We start from the raw sequence: 17,840 nt of genomic DNA, 5'->3' as shown, positions 1-17,840 counted from the left end.
GATTAGCTCTAGCAGTTTTCTGGTAGCATCTTTAGGGCTCTCTATGTATAGTATCATGTCATCTGCAAACAGTGACAACTTTACTTCTTCTTTTCCGATTTGGATTCCTTTTATTTCTTTTTCTTCTCTGATTGCTGTGGCTACAACTACCAAAATTATGTTGAATAAGAGTGGTGAGAGTGAGCAACCTTGTCTTGTTCCTGATCTTAGTGGAAATGGTTTCAGTTTTTCACCATTGAGGATGATGTTGGCTGTGGATTTGTCATATATGGCCTTTATTATGTTGAGGAAAGTTCCCTCTATGCCTACTTTCTGGAGGGTTTTTTTTATCATAAATGGGTGTTGAATTGTGTCAAAAGCTTTCTCTGCATCTATTGAGTGATCATATGGTTTTTCTCCTTCAATTTGTTAATATGGTGTATCACATTGACTGATTTGCGTATATTGAAGAATCCTTCCATTCCTGGAATAAACCCCGCTCCATCATGGTGTGTGAGCTGTTTCCTGTTTCTTAAGGTAGGATTGTGTTGCTATAAACTTCTGTCTTAGAACTGCTTTTGCTCCATCCCATAGGTTTGGGTCATGTGTCTCCATTTTCATTTGTTTCTAGGTATTTTTTAATTTCCTCTTTGATTTCTTCAGTGATCACTTCGTTATTAAGTAGTGTATTGTTTAGCCTCCATGTGTTTGTATTTTTTACAGATCTTTTCCTGTAATTGATATCTAGTCTCATAGTATTGTGGTTGGAAAAGATACTTGATGCAATTTCAATTTTCTTAAATTTACCAAGTCTTGATTTGTGACCCAAGATATGATCTATCCTGGAGAATGTTCCATGAGCACTTGAGAAAAATGTGTATTCTTTTGTTTTTGGATGGAATGTCCTATAAATATCAATTAAGTCCATCTTGTTTAATGTATCATTTAAAGCTTGTGTTTCCTTATTTATTTTCATTTTGGATGATCTGTCCATGGGTGAAAGTGGGGTGTTAAAATCCCCTACTTTAAATGTGTTATTACCGATTTACCCATTAGTATTTTCCTTATGTATTGAGGTGCTCCTATGTTGGGTGCATAAATATTTACAATTGTTATATCTTCTTCTTGGATCGATCTCTTGATCATTATGTAGTGTCCTTCTTTGTCTCTTGTAATAGTCTTTATTTTAAAGGCTGTTTTGTCTGATGTGAGAATTGCTACTCCAGTTTTCTTTTGGTTTCCATTTGCATGGAATATCTTTTTCCATCCCCTCACTTTCAATCTGTATATGTCCCTAGGTCTGAAGTGGATCTCTTGTAGATAGCATATATACCGGTCTTGTTTTTGTATCCATTCAGCCAGTCTGTGTCTTTTGGTGGGAGCATTTAGTCCATTTGCATTTAAGGTAATTCTCGATATGTATGTTCCTATTCCCGTTTTCTTAATTGTTTTGGGTTTGTTATTGTAGGTCTTTATTACTACATTTTTTTTTTTTTTTTTTTTTTTTTTTATGCGTTACGCGGGCCTCTCACTGTTGTGGCCTCTCCCGCCGCGGAGGACAGGCTCCGGACGCGCAGGCTCAGCGGCCATGGCTCACGGGCCCAGCCGCTCCGCGGCACGTGGGATCCTCCCAGACCGGGGCACGAACCCGCGTCCCCTGCATCGGCAGGCGGACTCTCAACCACTGCGCCACCAGGGAAGCCCTATTACTACATTTTTGAGTGACTTGTGTTGTCAATGAAACAGTGACAATGAGAAAAAGCCTTTGAATGTTCAAGCTATTAAACAAATTTCAGGCCACCAAGCTTTCTTCAAGAGGAAATGAGCAGTGAAAGCTGGGCACCCCCAAAGGATGGCATTCTTCCCAGTGGAGAATGATGGAAAATGAAGAACCTTCTAAGAGGTTGAGTCCAGGGTCACGAAGAACAATGAAAAACTAAGAATGTCTCCCCGAAGGCAGAAGCAGGGTATAATTCAGGAACCTCTACCAAGTGCCAGGACAGGAACCTACATTTACTATGTTGACCTCACAGGATTTCAGAGTCACTGCAGTTAAATGACTGCTCTTGTTATTCCCTTTTTCAAATGGGCATATTTATTGTAGTTATTTTGTCCCTGCTCTATGTCTATAATCATATATATATATATATATATTTATATATAATCCAAATAAACTTGTTTTCTTAGTACATAAAGAATCACCAGGAATGGCATTTGCACTTGAGGACTGCACATCTGGAGATTCTAGGCTTTGGGTTAGAGGCAGTGTCTGAATGAGACTTTGCCTGTCCCCTTTTGGGGAGGTGGCAAAAGTACTCTGTGTGGAGAGCAAAGCCATGTTCAAAACACAAGGGTGTCAAAGACTGGCTAGTTGTTCACAAATATCGATTTTACTTGGCAGCCAGTTAGACATGACTCCTCAGCCGTTTCATAGGTGGGGCTGTATGACTCATTTCTGCTCCTGGGATAGTGGGTGGAAGTGCTGCCCACCACTCTCAGGTGGCACCTCACATAATTCTCTCTCCCTTTATCCTCTGGCTACTGCTGAGGATCAGGCAGAAGGCTTAAGGTCCCAGGATATGGCCAAACCACTACATGGACGTAAGCTTGAATGGCTGCCCGCAGCAGAGCTCCTTGATGACCCTCATTACGTGGCGATACAAGCAAGAAGCGAACATTTACTATGATAAGCCACTGAGATATCTTTTTTCGTAGAAGTTAGCCTCCCTGCCAAGCACACGTGAATTCCAGAAGGTAGAGCTAAAGTTCCTAGCTCCCCTTAGAGTTAATCGTGGCCATATGACTGACTGAGTTCTAGCAAATGGAATATGAATAGACGCAAAGTGTGCCATTTGTGTGCCAGCAGATATGACCGTCCAAGATCTCTCACCCTGTCTGTTGGGTGTATACAAAAAGTAATCGTACCTTAAGAGACAGCAGACCCTCTGAAGGAAGGAACCTGCGTTCCTGGATTACGGCATGGAGAAAAGCCACGTGCCAACCAGAAATACCCACTTTATGTGAGTGAGAGGTAAACTTTTGTTTTTGTTTGTATCCATCTCGTCTTTTTGTAATAGCACCTAGCATTTACCCTAGGTAATAAATGGGCCTTTATATTTCCATTGCCTGCATTTTATTTAGTCAGTTTGCAATGTCTCTCCCTGACTTCTCCAGCTAAAAATTCCTGTCCAACTTTCAAACCCTGTCTCAAATCTCAGCTATTCTCTACATTTTTCTTAATTCCCTGAACGTTTATTTATTCTCTTCTCTAGGATAATCGAGAATTTTATGTATCTCTATTATTGTCTTTATATTATTCAATTATAATGATTAATTTGCATGTCTTTCTTCCTTGACACTTAAATCATAGAAGGCAGGAGTTTCTGTTTCTGTTTCTACCATGTCTCACAGAGAGTAGATGACCCATGGTTTCAAAATGAGCAACATCATTTGTATTGAGATGTATTGTCATCTTATGTGGTCAAAGATACTGAAATGTTTTATGAGTATTGAATATCTATTGAAGAATTATCAAACCAAAAATAGTTTAAAGTAAACCTCATTAAAACAAATTCAGCTTTGGAACAAACAGAACAAATCATCTGTCTGTCTATGTCAGTTTCAGTACATTGGAATGCTAATAATTCTATGACCCTGATGGAAGAGAACAAAGGATGCTATAATGGAGATTCTTCTTCCTACTCATCTCAGGTTAAGAAAGGATCTTAATGATTCCTACACTAACCTATTAATTATTCACAGACCTGGTGATCTGAGTGCTCTATCTCTAACAGAGTTAGGTTTCAGGCCTCCTCAGGCATGTGCTGTGTCTGGGTTGCGCAAATGCCATCAGTTTAGACTTTTGCAGAGGTTTCTCACCACTTTCTTCAAGGTCTTTTATGACCAAATAGAAACTTTTATTCCAGGAAATGAATTCCAGATGTGAGAGAAAGCCATTTTGGAGAAAGGTAATTATATTTGATTTCAGATCTGATATAAACAAAAGAAAACAACTTATACACAGAACTCAATTTCCATTTGATTGGTTCATGTATGACTTATATGATTTCCAAGAGTCTTCTTAAAGTTTTACCTTAATAGTTTAAAAATTTGAATATGAATCAGATGTACTTGCAGTGACTGAATTGTCAAAATTTTAATTTTTATTATAGCACACTGTATGAATGTAGTGAAAAGGCCATAGATTTAAAAGAAATAGCTCATTGGCTCTGAATAGAAAATACCTCAGAGAAAATGTTATCATCAGATCAATTCTGTTTATATTTCTGGATAATACGATGTGTATTGATCACCAAAAGGCAAACAAGATGGACCAAAATGCCATGAGCTTCACAATCAGGGCCTCATCTTACCATTCTCATCTTTTTCTCTGCATGCTTTCTTAACATGTGGAATAAAGCTCTTATTAAGTGCTCTCTTCTAGATTACCTTTAAATGACAGCCCTAGATACTCCATGTATTTGTGAAGATGAACAAGCTAACAGATACCTGACACTGTTTACACCAAGTTGCCTATATCCTTTGTACCTATGATTAACATCTTATAAGATATAACTATTGAATTTCACATGGTATTTTGAAAGGTCACCATTTTAAGCAAAAATAAGCTTAAAGAGAGAGAGAGCTTAGCTGAGTCATATACTTATTACAATGAACCAATAAAAAATGCATCTAGAATTACAATTTCCCAGCCTATACTATTGCCTGTTGTCCACGACTGAATATGTAGGGAACGTAAGCAACACAAAGGTGAAAAGTGTATAATACTCAGTACTAAAGCCATCTGCCGCTAATGAGTAAGAAGTCTTTATTTTGTCTCACCCCATTTTCTTCTTAAAAAATTACCAAACAGTTGGAAAGAGTGGATCACCGTCGGTTGCTTTATGATTGTTACTACCCTAAATCTTGTTGCTCTGGGCAAGCTATACCATGATTCACTATTGTAGGGAAAAGAAAGATGGCAATGGTGGAGGTTAAATGTTTCCATTATTATTATTTTTGAAATGTGAAAGTGGCTTTAAAAACTGATAGGACAAGAATCACAGTAATGTTTACATTCAACCTAAAAGCACACTGTTTCTGGCTCTAAAGATGTAGATGCACCAACTATCTAGGTTTAAACTAATATCCCCTATAATTTATACCAGTTAAAATGAAAAAGAGTTAGACTGCTTTTCTACTTGTAAGAGGAATAGCAAATAATCATTTTGAATTCTCTGATGCAAGATAGGAATCCAGACAGGTAAATGTTGGTATGAAATTCCATAGCCAGAATTTCACATTCTCTTTTATGCCTTAATTATTTGTACTCAAGTTTTCAAAGTATTTAACTCATGATCTTTTCTATCACAGTAGTCCTAGGCTTCCCCTTCTCCAGTCTGTCCCTTGTCATTATGACAACAGGGACCACAAATTTAACAATTATTAAACTCACCTTTTTATTTCCACCTGTCCCTCCCACCCCCAAAGACCTTGACCTATAACTTATCAATATTCTCCTAAGGTGGAGTACTTTTGCCGGGGAACTCAAGCCATACCTCAGAGTCCTCCTTCCTGTCTTATTCATCTTCCTTTACCTCAGCCAGTCAGTCCTAGAGTCTGCTCTATCTCTTAAACATCTCGCAAATAAATTCTCTCCTTCGCACTCTCACTGTCAAAGGTTTTATTCAGCATCTCGTTCTCTCTTCTCCAGAGCCAACCTGCTAACGGGACTTGCTATGTCTAGCCTCTCTCTAATTTTACTTCTTTCCTTCCCTCAAACTTGTGTTTCTGAAACACGTTTCATCTTTTCACTGTTCTGATTGAAAACTCTATTAAGTCCTTATCATATGCATCAGAGTTAAGATTTCTGAACTTGACTTACGAGGTCCTTCGTAAGGTGGCTCCACATTACCTTTCTTATACGACTCCCTACCATCACCTTACGTTCCAGCCACGCTGGATCACCACTATTCCCAGGTCATTCCACCCTCAGCCATGCACTGATAGTCCCCTTCCTAGAATGAGAGATTAGAGAGGCGGTATAGCTCAGTGAAGAAGGCCATGGATTTTGGAGTCAACTTGAACAGGCCTTGAATCTCTGCTCTGCAATTTGCTCTCCATGAGGCCTGGTCAAGTGACTTAAAATTACTAAGCCCAACTTCCAGTATCACATCTCTAAAATGGGGATAATAACATCTACTTCTCAGGGCTGACATGAAGATTATATACACTTACTTATATTAAGTGCTTAGCACAATGACTGGAAAACAGCAAATGCTTAATAAATAGTTGTTCTTATCCCATTGCTGCTGCTGCTGTTATTACCACTACTACTATTCTACTACTGCAGTTGTTTTTGCCTTTAGTTGCTAAGACAGTTTTTGAAATTCTCAGTGACAGATACATCTTTTCCTGAGCTTGTGCTTGATTATTAGAAACAACTGAAGACATTTTGACTGAATTCTTTTAAAATGAGTGATTAAATTTTATAATACTATTCTGGTCATTTGATTATAAAACAATGTTCTAATATTTCAGTTCAGGTGATTGACCTTGAAAACAATTTCAACAGATAGTTGTTGAAAAGTGTTTGGAGAAATATCGGCATCATGAAGTACTTGTATGGTTAGATGATGATGTAGTTAACTATTCAATTGCTTTTCTGAATGAAAAAGGCATTATTAATAATTTTGCTGAGCCTGGAGGGATAAACAAGGATAGTCCTTGGCAAAGTGCCCCCCACTCCAAGTTATTTTAGCTATTTTCTCCTAAGTGAGCTGCAAAGGCTTGGGTTGCAGAAAATTAAGCTTGAAGCATCAAATATTATATCAATGACATATAAACATCAAATAATATATTATTTAACATGGAAAACCTCCACCCAAATCAGTCACTGCCTTTTGGATAAAGCTAAATTTACCTTTGCTAGGTTTCGTGATGTGACTGACATATGTAAACAAGATCCATTAAAATGGTAATTGTCAGATATTTATTCATTGATGATTTAATTTTGATGAGGGAGAAGCGTAGTTTCGATAATTTTCCAAATGTTGTAAAGACAAAGTAGCTCATATGTAAGTTACAGTATGCACAGCTGCCAATAAGCTTCTTTGGGCTATTGAGACAATAGAGAAATTTTAGAATTTTCTTTAATATTTGCATGAAGACAAGACACCTGTCAAGGTAAAGGTGAGATTGCATGTTCTTTGCAAGAAATAAAATGACAGATACGAAAATACTAAGTAAGCACAATGTTGAAAAGTTGTCCTCTCTCCTGGGGAGATCCCAAAGAAGAATCCTCTTTTCTCTTTGACATCTATTTCTTACGTCTTTCACAACTTTTGCCAAGAAAGGTGACAAAAAGATTGTTTCTCCTGTTTGCTTAGCTGATAACAGTAGTCTGTACTTCAACAGGGAAACAACATGCAAGCAAAGTGCTTTATCTGATAAAGGTACACGTTCTGAGAATATTCGCCTGCTGAGAATCTCACTTGTATTTTAATAAGCAGGGCTGTAAGTCTCCTATTTTCAAAACTATTACCCTCAGCTTTATTGCATGCTCATTAATCGCTTGCTGTGTGTAGAATACTTTGCCAAGCACTGAGATTACAAAAGTTTGTAAAGCAAAGTTCCTTCTGGGGAGCTATTGGGTGGTGACTTTGAATGCTGTGTTGTACGATCATACTTGCCCAGCCATTAAGAACAGCTTTACAGAAGAAAGACCCAGTCTGTGTGGCCAGAGTTAGAGACTCACTCAGTGTTTATACATGTTTTGTTTTGTTATTTTTTCTTGCTTTTCCGAGTCCTACTCCTTGTCTCCTTAGAAATTTCTAATTTCTAATCCAGGACCCTTTGGTTCTTGTCACTTTATAACTTTGTCCTCATACCTTTATCTAGAGTAGCCTCACAAATTACACACTGTCAGAAAACCACTGGTTTTGGTCTTGATGTGCCCCATTGCCCTTGGAATCCACTTAGAATCTACTTGGTGAGGGGGTTTGGCATTTCTAGAAATGCAACTTTACTTAGAGCTACAGAATATCATAACACAAAATAAACTTGTCAGAAATATCTGCAAATATACATAAAATCTGGATAAACAGGACAAATTCATTCAAAAACATATATTGAGCATCTACGATGCATCCAGCATTAGTGAAAATGCTTTGGCTAGAGCAATCAAAAGAGGAATAACGTTCCTGCTCTCATGCTGCTTCTATTCTATTGTATGCATGGAGAAGAGACAATGGATTGTATGTATCATATATATATGTCAAGTAGTAATAAGTGTTCTGTAGAAAAATAAAGCAGAATAAGGAGGCTAGGGTATGATGGGTGGCACTATTTTTAACAGGAAAAACTCAAAATCACTCCGATAAGGTATTATTTGTGCAGAGTCATGAAGGAAATAAGTAGCTGAAGATAGATGAGGGAAGAGAATTCCAAATAAAGAAAATTCCAACTGCAAAGGCCCCAAGTTGAGTGTTCTTGGAGTTTTCAAAGAATGCTAAGTGAGGTTAGAGCTCAGTGAATAATGAGAGTGTAAAGAAATAGGATGAGAGAGGTTGGCAGAAGCAAATTATGGACAGCTTTCTAGGCCATGTTGAGGATTTTGGACCTTATTGTGTGAGATGCAAAGACACTGAGAGTTTACAGCAGAAGAGCGACATGGTCTGATTCCCATTTTAAAGGATTATGCTGGTTGCTCTGTGGAGTACAGGCCATAAGAAAGACAAAGATGGAGACCAGGACACCAGTCTTGAAGCTACCAGAATATATCATGTGAGAGATGCTAAAGCTTGGATTGGGTGGAAATGGTAAATATGGTGAGAAGAATTAGAATCCTGGAGATATTTTAAAGGTAGAGTTCACAGGATTTGTAGATTTGCAGGTGTATGGGCTGTGGGTAGTAAGAGTAAAGATTAAGGTTGATTCTAAGTCTTTAGAACAACTGGTAAAAATCAAGTTGTCATTTATTAAGATAAAGAGGACTACAGAAGAAGCAGGTGTGTGTGTGTGTGTGTGTGTGTGTGTGTGTGTGTGTGTGTGTGTGATCGAGAGCTTGGTTTCAGGCATGCTGAGTTTGGAATTCTAATTCAATAACCAAGTCAAGAGTTTGAGTGGGAGCAGTTCACATAAAAGTTCAGAGCTGGAGTATGTATTTGGAAATCATCAGCATCTAGATGATATTTAAATCTCTGAATGTAGATGAGATCACCTTGAAGTAAGTGAAGATGGAAGATTTAAGCCCTGAGCTTAGGAACATTCTAAGATCAAGAAGATGAGAAGATGAAGATGCAGCAGGAGTGAGATGGAGACATGGCCAGTGAAGTAGGCATAAGAAGCAAGAGAAAATGGTATTCTGTGGCAGAGTGAGGAACATATTTCAAGAAGCAAGAAGGGATTGCCTGTATCAAAATGCTGCTTAGAGATCTAATAAGCTAAGGCCTATGGAATGGTCATTGGATATGGCAACTTGGAGGTCACAGCTGAGTGTGACAAAGGCATTCCAATTGGGTGGCCAGGATAAAGGCTCGACTGAGTGGATGCAGCAAGGACCTGGAGGACACTAAGGAATGGTTTCAAGCATGGACAATTGTCTGCACTCAGTAAGATTGGCTCATATTTACTGAGTGCAGAGGATATCTTGGTATTTCTCTAAGGACTTTCTAGCCATTAACTTTCTATGAGGAAGGTATGAATATTACACACACTTTTATTTTTTTTAATTTATTTATTTAATTTTTCTTTTATTTTTGGCTGCGTTGGGTCTTAGTTGCAGCACACGTGATCTTCATTGTAGCACGTGGTTTGCAGTGCGTAGGCTTCTCTCTAGTTGTGGCGTGCAGGCTCCAGGGCACGTGGGATCTGTAGTTTGCAGTACTTGGGCTCTCTAGTTGAGGCATGTGAGCTCAGTAGTTGTGGCACACGAGCTTAGTTGCCCCCTGGCATGTAGGATCTTAGTTCCCTGACCAGGGATTGAACCCACGTCCCCTGCATTGTAAGGTGGACTCTTTACCACTGGACCACCAGGGAAGACCCACAATTTTTTAGACAGGAAAACTGAGCTAAGAGAAAAGCTAAGTAACTTGAATAATAACACACAGTAAGTGGTGCAGCCAGCGTTTGTAACCCAAGGAGTCTGGTCCCAAGAATCTGGCCCTTAATCCTTATGTTATGAGAGAAGAACCACTACAGTCAGTTTCATAATTTCCTAATGCTAAGACTGCAAAAATTAAATGTGCCATTTCATAGGATGACCTTTGTTGATGACACAGTCTAGTTTAGATGAAGGCACTAGCAAGCAGTTCACGTCTTATGGCTTCCTGTCTTCTCTTTCTGGAAGTAAAATAGTAAAACACTTCCAACTTAGATTAATTAGGGAAGAAGACAAGAAAATGCACTGAAAATATTTATTGTATGATTACTACGTGCCAGGCACAGCAGCTACAGGACAAAGTCATTGTTCTCCTAAAGATTAGAGTCTACTAAAAACAAAGCCAATTAAAAGTTACAAAACAATATGATGTTTTGGTGAATCTTATAATAAGGCAGGCACAGGTGCAATGAAAACACCAACCAGGGGCCTCTGACTCAGAGCCCAGGGAAGCAAGCACTGTTTAAGTTGAGATTTGAGGACTATATGGACTATTAGATACACACTCAGGAAATCACTCTATGAGTAGCTTTACAGAGATATGTATAGACTGGGGTAGCAAACTATGACCATGGGTCAAATCTGACCCTGTACGTTTTTTGGCCAATAAAGTTTTATCGGAACATAACCATGGATCATTTGTGTACGTATGGCTGCTTTCTCACTACAATTGTAGAGCTTAGTGGCTGAATTACCTGCAAACTAGAAATTATTTACTATTTGGCTGTTTACAGAAAGGTTTGCCAACTCTTGCTATAGATGGTCTACTTGATTGCATGCATAAAGTTACTTATCATTAAGGTGAATGTTTTTAAGATACATTTGTAAAGATTTGTCATTTGATTGAAAAACGTTTAGAATAATTTTAAATTAATTTCTCAAATGAAAATTATTTGGAAAAAATGTAAAAAGGTCTGGAAACACTGGCCCAGCTCTTTCCAAGGCAGTTATTGATTTATTTGTGTGACCCCCTTAAGATGGGACACAATCCCTCCAGATCATCACAGTTCCTGTCACTCTTATTTTATTTATACCTGGCTCCTTGTCACTCATTTATGTTACCTTTCTGGACTCTCTAGGAACTTGAGTTTTGACCCTTGGAAAGCGAATCTAAGATAAAGTGTGTCTTTTCAAGCAAAGACTGGTACAGACAATCAATGGAAGTTCAAAGATTAAAATACAGGCTATTGGCAGAAGTCTTGGCCCATGTAGATGACTCTTTTTGTATATGTTAACAAAGTTGACCCCTCATCAGTTTTATTTTCTGTCTCAGAATTACAGAGACTAAGATTGGAGCTTCTTGTCTAAGAACAAAGGAAATTCAGTAGTTTATTAGGAAGGAAAAAGAGAGAGAGATTTTTGGATCCCAAATTTCATGGACATAGGAAAACACTATTCCAGTGAAAGAGCAAGACAGAAAGTAAGAAAGACCCAGTTTTACTTGAATAAAACCTGAATGAATATTACACTTCTTATGACCAGTATTTTCTATGTAATGTTACCATTGTCCATTATACTATCTCTTCTGTGTTTCCTTCTAGTTGTTTCAGAGAAAGAAGGGTAGAGAAAAGACAGGGAAATAACATCCCTTTCTGTAATGGTCCTATAGAAAATGTCCAGCGGGGAGAAGAATGGTTGCAGAGAAGAAGGAAGCAGAAAGATGTGGGCCAGATGAATGGGAAGTTAGAAGTCAGCGTGGGGTGTTCATTATGGTAGGAGGCTCTGCATGGTGTTATACATGATCAACAATAAGAATAATATTTGTTGATTCCATGCCTGAACTGGGCTCAGATTCTCATTTTTGGAGGTGAGAGGTCCCAGAGTGTGGGCCAAGAGTTAAATGATCCCAGCTGCGAAGACTGTAGAGCAGCAGGACATTGTGCTTATATTTTGTGAAGCCAAATGTTTGGCATTTCAATTGTATCATCTGTAGTTTAGCAGAAAATACAATTCTTCCACCAAATATAATGCAAGTAAATAGATAGCTTCTGATATCTCTAATTGTAATTTCAAGTAGTAGATTAAGAAATAAGTTGCCAGAATTTCTTTAGAGCCTGAAAACGTGAATTAATTGTTTTTACAAAATGTAAGTAATAGCTAATTGGGAGGAAAGGGAAAAAATATAATCTTCAAGTTATATTTTGTTCAACTCAAAATGGGCCCATGTGCAAGCTTTAAAGAATTGCTCTACTCCTTGTGACCTAACTAAAGTGTTAGCACAGATTTACTTGAGAGCTTTCCAAGAAGGTAGTTACTTTTCCTTGTTAAAGAATTTTTAAGATGCTCTGTGATTCTTTCTGACTTCCTCCCTTTTTGTTTCCTTCTCCTTTTGTTCTATCTTCTCATCTTCTTTTCTTATTCTTTTCATCTCTTTGTTTAAGAAAGTAGACACTGGTAAAGGGGGTCTTTTGGCAAATTTGTTGATAGAGCAAACGGTTCTTGAGAAAACTTCTCTGTTCTTTTCTCTTCATCATGTCTTAGTTCATCTTGTCGGGTTGAACCTTAAGAAAGTGCAGATACTGAATGCTTTTGCCTTACAAAAAAGGGCCAAATGTATATGGATCAGCCTATTCCAAAGTTTATCGTGTTACTGCTCTACCCAAGACACTTTCAATCACTTCCCATTGCTGATAATGTAAAATTCAGGCTCTGTAACCTGGGTATTTGAGAGGTTTCACAATCTGGGCACAGCATTTTCTACCACAAATTTGCTAATCCAGTCAAATCAGCCCATCTCAAGGCCCATTTCCTTTCGAAGCCTTCGCATTTCAATGTAGATCTTCCCCTAAACCCCTGGCACTGTATGTGCTGTAAGACCATGGTGTCCAATGTGTAATTAAACGAGAGCTGACTTTTTGGTGTTGCAATACTCTGTAAAACGTTACTGGGATCCCAAAGTAAATTGAAAACTACTTATGAGTAGGGCCCATGTCTTAAGCTCTTTTGTATCTCTTTATCTACTCTAATACCTTAGAGCACTGTAGGTATTTGACTACTATTTAAAAAAAATTTTTTTAATAGATTTTTGAGTAGCAGTTTGTTCAAGACTTTGTGAACTCTGCCCAAACTAATATATTCCATGGAGTTGAAAAGTGTGGAAGCTCTGAGTTCTGCAGTTTCTTTTCCTAATTTACGACGTTTTGTAAACATTAGGAGAAGATCATTTAACGTTCCTGTTTGTTTGAATATGGATTCCAGACTTAAATTTTAGTTGTTTCTGTCCAATGATTTTACTGAGTTCAAGAAAATTGTGGTCAAAAGTGTGAGAAGCAAACTTGTTTTTGAGAGCATCTCAGTCAGCCTACCAGCAAAAGAATCCCTTCGCATGAAATATGCAAACTGTCTAAAAGAAGAAAATTAAACCACACCTCACTCAAACAATGAGCTCAGGGAAAGCGGCTCTGTGGGAAAGTTAATTTCTGGCAACGCACTGAATGATTTTTCTGCACGTGCCAGCAGGACTGACACAGGGCTGCAGGGGCTGCCACGTGGCAGGGAGGGACTGCTGTGGAGCTGGCAGAGGTCCCAGCTAGTTACTGGCAGGAAGACGGTCATGCAGCCGGCAGTGGAGACTGGGAGACAGGAACCTGGCTGGAGCTGCTGTCAGCAATTCAAACCAGGCATCAACCCAGCTTAGAGTTCTCTGAGAAATCCAGGATTGACATTACCTAATTCTGAATATAGTCAGCCAGACCACATGAACTGGCCAAGTGGAACATTTCGTGTCTGTGTTGAATGACCTTCTTCCCCATGAATACCTATGACTGGTTATTTTGTTGGTGCCTGTTTTCTTCAATGGAAACTCCAAGCAGTAGTGGCAATAAAGATATTTTGCACCAACAGAGAGATTCTTGAATCCAGCCCTGTAAATGCCTAATTAAATATTAAGTCTTAACCAGCAATAAGCTAGGGAAGCATCTGGTTCTTTTAACCAAGGTTTAGGACAGCGATGCTCATTTTCATAGAAACAGGTTGTAATCTAATATTAAAGAAAGGTCACCTTTGCTGGCAATCCACGTCTGTGCTTTGCAATTGTTTTAATCCAAAGCACATCCAAATGAAAGAACATTAGGACAGCCAAGGTTAGAACTGGGCTGGGCTCTTCTGGAAAACACACACATACACCACACACACACACACACACACACACACACTGACACACACACACATACACACGCCTGAATGTACCCAGTTGATTTACAAAATGATGTTATGTGATGAAGGAAGATTCAGATCAGTAGTACTATATAAAAGCTGAGCAAAAAGCACAGCTTAAGAATTCTTTAGTGATCTAAATGAAAAAAAAAGAATTCTTCCTTTATTTTGCTTGCTACTACATCTACAAGAAATTAATTTTTAGCATTTACTTGTAGCAATGTGGTATGGATTAGTAATTCTCATGTTGAAGGTTATGGCATCTAAAGAAACTGGAGGACAGTCCAAAGGTCTTAAGGAAATGAAAACTGTTACTCTGAAGAATGGCAGCAGCACCGTTTTTGAAAGAATAATATTCCCTCTTCACATAAGTCCATTCTTTCACCATTTCCTAGACTTTTTCATGTATTTGATGTCACCTCAACTCTTTAAACAAAATTTCAACCTATCTGTTTTTGATAATACCATTTAACCACATTTTCAAGAGCAAGCCACTCCTGATATAGTGTAGTAGTGAATAACAAAGTTTTTGGTATGTGCATGTGATGGGTAGGAATGTGGGAGACATTTTGCAAAAGAGAGCCTCTTGCCCATTTCTGGCTCTATTGGCAATTGGAGTTACTTTGAATAAGTCACCTGCTTGTGTTTCAACTTATTCCCCAAGAACATGGGGGTTAATGTAACATAACATCCCTCTACTATAGTCTTAAGAACTGATAATACCTAAAAATATAATTTGCAAATGTTGTGAGGTCATTAAAGCTAGAGACTTTATACAATTAAATAGTCAACTTTTTTTAACACTTTTCACACCACCCAGTAAATTAGCTAGAAGCTTTTCACTGCTTTCAGCTTAATCTAGCATTTTTATTAGTGTGTCAGTTACAAGACTGAATATATGAATTTATTTATTGTAGTTTATACATACCAATTCTTTGTCCGTGTACATGATAGAAGGATATTGTAAACAATGTGGAAATATTTCCCAGATGTTTACATGTCTCAGGAAGTCCGAAGCAAGCTCACTACTGAATGTTAATTTGTAAGACTATGGGATGTATTTTTTCCTTCTAACTGAAGAGATAAGGTTTCCCAACATTACTACTTTGGCGAAAGAAATTGCTCTCTGAAACTAAGTTGTAATTATGAAACAGTTCTTTGTGGTATCTCTTTAGGCAAATGGGAAAAAATATATCCATTATTTGGATTTTAATTACCTCATGAGTCTACTTTTTGCTTGTAGTATAGGTAAACCTGTTCTTACTTGAACCCAGTACCAAGATCACAAAAGGACATTGATGAGACACTGAGGACAGTCATGACATGGGGGCAGGGAGCCCTGGACTGGAAACCCATCTTGCCTTCTGACCAGTGTGTATCCGTGAGAATTCTAAACTTCACCTAAGACACGCTTCTTCACTGACAAAACAGAGGCAGCAACAGAAGGCCCACCACAGGGTATGGTGAGGGTTCAACAGGTATTTCATGGAAGGACTTGGCCTAGAACCTCCCAAACAATGGCACAAGAAAGGACTGGCCTGCAGCCCTGGGAGCTGCATCCTTTTCCTCTCAGGTTATTCCTAGTTCCCACGTGGCTGTACCTGGCTTTTCTCTTCAGGAATGCCAGTTTCATTTTTCTCAGCTGATGCAGACTGCTCTTCAGTATTTCTGGAAATAGGAGTTTCTATGGAGGCAATTCTCTGAAACATAAAATGAAAGTAAGTAAACCAATACAAAATCACAACAGATAGAACAAATTTATGGATAAAAATAAAAACTGTTATAATGGGTCTGCTTTGTTTTTCAGGATATTGGCACCTAAATTTCTTAAAGATGACTTAGGCTATACTAAAAAACAAAATTAAACAGACCTTCTGTGAGGCAAATTATAAATTTCTCGCTGATTGCGTTACAATTAAAAAGAAATCTTGTTGTATACCTGTGTCCCAGGCCTTGTGTGCTGAGCATTCAGTAGGAAACAGACTATGCTATAGAATGCTAAGGCCCTTCTCCTGCTGTCCTGCAGCATTTAGTGTGAAGTGGTAGAGTCAGATGTGAATCATGTATTTATGAGTGTGACAGGTGTGGGGAAGGGAAAAGGCTAGGTAATATGGGAACAAAGTAAGGGAATTTATCCTGATCTGGTTTGGTCATAAATTCTCTCTAGAGTAGAGAATATATGATTTCAACCCTAATAAGGAGACCAGTTGCATCAGAGATAGGTAGTTTTCTTTGCTAGTAAAGTATTTTTGCTGGGTCTTTATCATCAAGAAATAGTTTTTTCAATTTACTGATGTTATAGATAGAGAATATTGGATTCTTTTTTTTTTCCTTTGCTATATGCAACTTAATAATAACTGTGATTTGGTAAATACGTGCTATTGGCTAATAATGTTGTTAGGTGCTTTACAGGATTTTAATACAACTCTGTGAAGTATCATTTGCATTTGGTAGATACAGAAACTGTGAGAGGTAGAGAATTGAAGTAACATTTTCAGTGTCACACAAGCAGGAAGTGATGGAGTTGAGATGGATGCCCAGGTCTGGGGTCTGTAATGCTGATAAGTTTTGTAATTCTCAGGGCAATAGAACCCCAGTCAGAGCAAGGATATTCATTAGCAGAAGGCTGGTATTTGCATTTGCTATTTTTAAAAATGTGTCCACACGTCATTAATAATGCATCTAATCAAGATTTGCATAGAATAGAAATTTTTAGCACCCAGATGAAACCAGTTGTTGAATTGTCTCTGAATCAAAAGATGAGAATGTGAGCTCCACAGGGACCAATCATTGTCTGATTTATTCATTGCAAAGTTCCTAGAACAGTGCCTGGCACTACAAAGTATTTGTTGAATTAATAAATTGACAAGTGAAAAAATTAGCCAAAAACAAAGAATCACATTTTTATTGGGAAGAAGAAAGGGTACAGCACTTATTTGAAGTTGTTAACTTTTATCAAATTCTTTTGAATCAAGTTAGATATATTATCAGACCATTTTAACTAGTGAAATTACCAAATTAGAAATTATGTAAAGCCCTGATAAAAGATTCTGTTGCTAATACCCTGATGAAGAATAATGGCAAGACAAGTAAGTTGCTTGATATGTAGTGAAGTCGGTTCATTTTATAAGAAACTATGAAGATGAAGTAGAAAGTTGTGTTTACACTGATGAAATGACAATGATTTAGGGATGGGGAATAGTTTCATGGAAATGCCTTCTTTTTATTTTTAACATCTTTATTGGAGTATGATTGCTTAACAATGGTGTGTTAGTTTCTGCTTTATAATGAAGTGAATCAGTTATATGTATACATATATCCCCATATCTCCTCCCTCTTGCCTCTCCCACCCACCCTCCCTTTCCCACCCCTCTAGGTGGACACAAAGCATCGAGCTGATCTCCCTGTGCTATGTGGCTGCTTCCATTAGCTATCTATTTTATGTTTGGTAATGTATATATGTTCATGTCACTCTCTCACTTCATCCCAGATTACCCTTCCCCCTCCCTGTGTCCTCAAGTCCATTCTCTACCTCTGTGTCTTTATT

Source organism: Phocoena sinus, chromosome 5 (genome assembly GCF_008692025.1).
Source record: "Phocoena sinus isolate mPhoSin1 chromosome 5, mPhoSin1.pri, whole genome shotgun sequence".
NCBI classification, from domain to species: domain Eukaryota; kingdom Metazoa; phylum Chordata; class Mammalia; order Artiodactyla; family Phocoenidae; genus Phocoena; species Phocoena sinus.
The sequence above is the reverse complement of the archived record's forward strand: the minus strand, read 5'-3'. Positions refer to the sequence as shown.